Consider the following 6,000-nt stretch of genomic DNA (forward strand, 5'->3'; position numbering starts at 1 on the left):
TCTATGAAAGAGAAAGGCATTAAATCTGAAGATGTCAAAAATCTACCACCTATCGAAGAGATCCATGGTCTTGATAACCCGATACAGATAGAAGAAGTAAATTCTCTTCGTAGATTCAATGAGAGTGATATTCCTTTTGATAAACCTGCTAGCTTATGCCTGGATGAATTTGATAACTTTGTTGCCAAACAACAAAGTTTCAATGATTATGTTAGCAGACAATTGGAACAGAATGCTCGTATGCTTAGTCATTTAAGTGCTTGTGTGGACAGAAACGTCAATGATCTTAAGCTGTTGAGTAAACATGCCTCTGTGGTCACCACTCAAGTAGAACAAGTACTTAAAGCTCAGAATGACTTGCTCAATGAGTTGAATGACAATTCTGTCAGAGTCGTCACTAGAGGTGGTACAATGACCCAGGAACCTTTGTATCCTGAGGGTCATCCTAAGAGAATTGAACAAGATTCTCAAGGAGTTATCACTGATGCACCTAGTCATCCTAGGAAGAAAGATGATAGGAACTTGCACGCTAGCAACCCTGTTGCTCATACACCTGAGAGTCCAAACGATGTCTCAATCTCTGATGCCGAAACACAATCTGGTGATGAACATGAGCCTAATGACAATATCAATAGTGATGTTCATGATGATGCTCAACCTAGCAATGATAAGGATGTGGAGATTGAACATGTTGATCTTGATAACCCACAGCCTAAGAATAAGAGATACGATAAGAACGATTTCGCTGCTAGGAAGCATGGTAAAGAAAGGGAACCATGGGTTCAGAAACCGATGCCCTTTCCTCCCAAACCATCCAAGAAAAAGGATGATGAGGATTTTGAGCGCTTTGTTGAAATGATCAGACCTATCTTTCTACAAATGTGTTTGACAGATATGCTCAAAATGTCTCCGTATGCTAAGTACATGAAAGATATTGTAACTAATAAGAGGAGGATACCTGAGGTTGAGATTTCCACCATGCTCGCTAATTATACCTTCAAGGGTGGAACTCCTAAGAAACTAGGTGATCCCGGAGTGCTCACTATACCTTGCTCCATTAAAGGCAACTACGTTAGAACTGCTTTATGCGACCTTGGAGCCGGTGTTAGTGTTATGCCTCTTTCTCTTTATCGTAGGCTTGAACTTGATAAGTTGACACTCACTGAAATCTCTGTGCAAATGGCCGACAAATCAACCGCTTTCCCTATCGGCATTTGCGAGGATGTACCTGTTGTGGTTGTGAACGTTACTATCTTGAAGGACTTTGTTATTCTGGATATTCCCGAGGATGATGCCATGGCGGTCATCCTTGGAAGACCCTTTTTAAACACTGCAGGGGCTGTTATAGATTGCAACAAAGGCAATGTCACTTTCCATGTCAACGGTAATGAGCATACGGTGCACTTTCCGAAGAAACAATATCGAGTACATTGCATCAATGCTATCGAAAAAACTTCATCGATTCTTATTGGGAGCTTTGAATGCCCTATTCCTCCTGTTAACATGAAGTATGATTTTCTTGTTGGGGAGATTCACATCCCCATTGAGGTAACCTAGTGACTATTCGAAAATTCTCCGTCTTCTTTTGCGATTCGAAAAAGTTTGTCAAGGAGACTTGATCAACCTCGTTGACGGATTTCTTTCGATGACCATGGGATGGATGAATCGAGGAGCCACAAACCTGTGTTCCAAGCTTTCACCTTCGGTTGCTTAGAAGAAAAATGATATATTTAGTTTAGTTTTCCCATTTTTCTGCTTTTAGCGTCCCGTGGAAAAGTATGCCAAAAATAAAAGTTCTCCAAACGTCCTAAAAATCAAGTATGATTTTTTCTGGAATTTTTGAAAAATACTGAGACGAAGAGCTAGTGAGGGGGCTGCACCAGTGGGCCACAAGCCCTGGAGGCGCGGGCACCCCCCCTGGCCGCACCTACCTGGCTTGTGGGGCCCACGTGCACCCCCTCCACTCATTCTAGCTCCCATCTGCTTCTCCTACCTCCAAAAAAATCGTTTCGCAGCTCAAACCCGTGTTCTTGGTCTTCTTGCTGGGATTTTCGATCTCCTTGTGCAAAGCACCATTCACCATACTGTTTTGGGGAAATTGCTCCTTGGTAAGTGACTCCTCCATTGGTCCAATTAGTTTTTGCTCTAGTGCCTTATACTTTGCGTATTTTTGTTGCCTTGGTAACCTTGTTCTTGAGCTTTGCATGCTATGTTTAGCTGGTCCCAAGTAGTTTTGATGCGTAATATGGCCTTGCTACTGCAACAAAAGACCTTCCAACGGCGCCAGAAACAAGCGTGCTGGTGGGAGACTATTCTTGTCTTGATACTCCTCAGCAACGGCACCAGGAATCCTTCTCCTACGGCTATGCCTTTAGGGACTTCCATGGAAAATATGCAAAGGATTCCTCCGTGGCCTTGGAACCTTGCGTTGGTGTTCCCTCGAAGCGGAAAGGGTGATGTAGCACAGCGGCAGTAAGTATTTCCCTCAGTTTTGAGAACCAAGGTATCAATCCAGTGAAGGATTGTCACAAGTACCTGCACAAACACAAAGAGCTTGCACCCAACGCTATGAAGGGGTTGTCAATCCCTTATAGATTGTTTGCCAAGTGAGAACTAAAAGCAAAAAAGAAACAAAGCAAAGTAAAAGCGAAAGTGGAAACGATAGGTGTGAATAGACCCGGGGGTCGTAGTGTTCACTAGTGGATTCTCTCATGAAAGCAAGTAGACGGTGGGTGAACGAATTACTATCGAGCAATTGATAGAACCGCGCAAAGTCGTGACGTTATCTATGGCAATGATTATATCTATAGGCATCACGTCCAAAATAAGTAGACCGATACTTTGTGCATCTACTACTATTACTCCACACGTCGACCGCTATCCAGCATGCATCTAGTGTATTAAGTTCATGAGAACAGAGTAACGCCTTAAGCAAGATAAGATGATGTAGATGGACAATCTCATATCTACGATAAAAGACCATCTTGTTACCCTTGATGGCAACAACATGATGCATGCCTTGCTGCCCCTTCTGTCACTGGGAAAAGGTCACCACATGGTATGAACCCAAAACCAAGCACTTCTCCCATTGCAAGAATCATAGATCTAGTTGGCCAAACAAAACTCAAGACTCGGAGAGACTTACAAGGATATAAAATCATGCAAATAAGAAATCAGCAAAGACTCAAATATATATCATAGATAATCTGATCACAAATGCACAATTCATCGGATCTCGATAAACACACCGCCAAAGAGGATTACATCGGATAGATCTCCATGAAGATCATGGAGAACTTTGTATTGAAGATCCAAGAGAGAGAAGAAGCCATCTAGCTACTAACTACGGACCTGTAGGTCTGAAGTGAACTACTCACGAGTCATTGGAGGGGCGATGATGTTGATGTAGAAGCCCTCCAACTCCAAAGTCCCCTCCGACAGGGCACCGGGAAGGGTCTCCAGATGAGATCTCGTGGAAATGGAAGCTTGCGGCGGCGGCAAAGTGTTTTCGTGGATTCCCCTATTTTTTCTGTATTTTAGGGAATATATAGGCGAAGGAGCTAGGTCAGGGGGGCGCCAGGGAGGCCACAAGCCTGGTATCGCTGCCCCCCTGGTGGCGGCTACATGCCTTGTGGGCCCCCTTTGGCTCTCCTGCCTTGGCCCTCAAGTCCCCTGATCTTCTTCCGTTCTGGAAAAAATTTATTTCGGGGATTTTATTCCGTTTGGACTCCGTTCCAAAATCAGATCTGAAAAGAGTCAAAAACACAGAAAAAACACGAACTGGCACTTGGCAGTGAATTATAAGTTAGTCCCAAAAAAGATATAAAAGGTACATAAAACATCCAAAGTTGACAAGATAACGGCATGAAACCATCAAACACTATAGATACGTTTGAGACGTATCAAGCATCCCCAAGTTTAACTCCTGCTCGTCCTCGAGTAGGGAAGTGATAAAGAATGAATTTTTGATGCTTTCATGCTACCTAGCATAGATGTCCTTTGTAACTCCTCTTATGTGACGTGAATGTTCAGATCCATTAGATTCAAAACAATGGTTTGCTATTGACGTGAAAACAATAATACTTCAAGCAAACTAGCAAGGTAATCATGAAGTTTCAAAATAACACGGCCAAAAGAAAGTTATCCCTACAAAAGCATATAATCTGGCTATGCTCTATCATCATTGCACAACGAATTTAAATCATGCACAACCCCGGTATTGGCCAAGTAATTTTTTTCACACCTTTACTTTCTCAAACCTTTTCAACTCTCACGCAATACATGAGCGTGAGCCATGGTTTTAGCACTATAAGTGGTGTGGAGTGTGGTGGAGGTTGCAAGACAAACAAGGAAAATATGGTCACATTAACTAGGCATATCAATGAGCTGTGGAGATGCTCATCAATAGATATCAATGTGAATGAGTAGGGATTGACATACAAATGATGCACTAGAGCTAAGAGTATGAGAAAGCTCTTAAAGAAAACTAGTGGGTGTGCATCCAACTTGCTTGCTCACGAAGACCTAAGGCAAATTTGAGGAAGCCTATCATTGGAATATACAAGCCAAGTTATATAATGAAAATTTCCCACTAGCTATATGGTGGTGACAAAAGTGTGGAAGGATAGTAGCATTGTCCCTTCCCTCTTTTTCTCTCATTTTTTTGGTGGGCTCTTTGGCCTCTTTTTTATTATTATTATTTTGGTGGGCATCTTTGGCCTCTTTTTGTATATGGGCTTCGCTGGCCTCTTTTATTTCCTCAGATGGGACAATGCTCCATCAATGATGATCATCACACTTTCAACTCAAAACTTAGAACAATGATGACTCTATATGGAATGCCTTCGGTAGTGTACCGTGGCAATGATCTAGCATGGCATATATATTAATGGAAACATCATGCTAGCTATCTTACGATCATGCAATGGCAATGTAGATGTGGTGGCACATGTCATGGTGGTAGTTGCATGGCAATATATCTCGGAATGACTTTGAAAAGCCATAGTAGGTAGGTATGGTGGCTGTTTTGAGGGAGGCTAATGGTGGGTTTTTGTGCACCGACGAAAGTTGCACGACACTAAGAAGATAGTGATGGTGGAAGGTGAAAGTGCATCTAAACCATGGACTCAACATTAGTCATGAAGAACTCATATACTTGTTGCAAAAGTTTTAGTAGTAATAAAAACAAAGCATTCAACGCATACTCCTAGGGGAAGGGTTGGTAGGTATAAACCATCACGCGATCCCGACCGCCACACAAAGGATGAGAATCAATAGACTAATCATGCTCAGACTTAATCACATAGCGGTTCACCATACGTGCATGCTACGGGAATCACTCACTTCAACACAAGTATTTCTAGATCCACAACACCTTACTAGCATAACTTCAATATTACCACAACCACAACTCAAAACTAATTGAGATGAATCAAACTTCTCTAACTATTCAATGCACATGAAGGTGGAAGTTTTCATATCCCTTTGGATAACTACCCCTTTTGAGACTACTTACATGGCATAGATCAACTACCAAGCCACGCACCGCCGTGCTCAAAAATATATAAGTGAAGCACATAGAGCAAAATCAACTAGCTCAAAAGATATAAGTGAAGCACATGTGAGCTGAATTGTCTACCAAAAGATATAAGTGAAGCTCGACAAAATCACGGTGAGTGCATGTCTCTCTATCTAGGTGTGCAGCAAGGATGATTGTGACACAACAAAAATAAAAGACTCTTACGATACAAGACGCTCCAAGCAAAAACACATAACATGTGGTGAATAAAAATATAGCCCCAAGTAACGTGACGGATGGATTGAAGACGAAAGAGGGGATGCCTTCCCGGGGCATCCCCAAGATTAGGCTTTTACGGCATCCTTGAATCATCTTGGGGTGCCTTGGGCATCCCCAAGCTTGAGCTCTTGCCACTCTTTATCTTTTTGTCCATAAGAACTTCACCCAAAACTTGAAAACTTCACAACACGAAACTTAAACAG

Source organism: Hordeum vulgare, chromosome 7H, assembly GCF_904849725.1.
Source record: "Hordeum vulgare subsp. vulgare chromosome 7H, MorexV3_pseudomolecules_assembly, whole genome shotgun sequence".
Lineage (NCBI taxonomy): Eukaryota > Viridiplantae > Streptophyta > Magnoliopsida > Poales > Poaceae > Hordeum > Hordeum vulgare.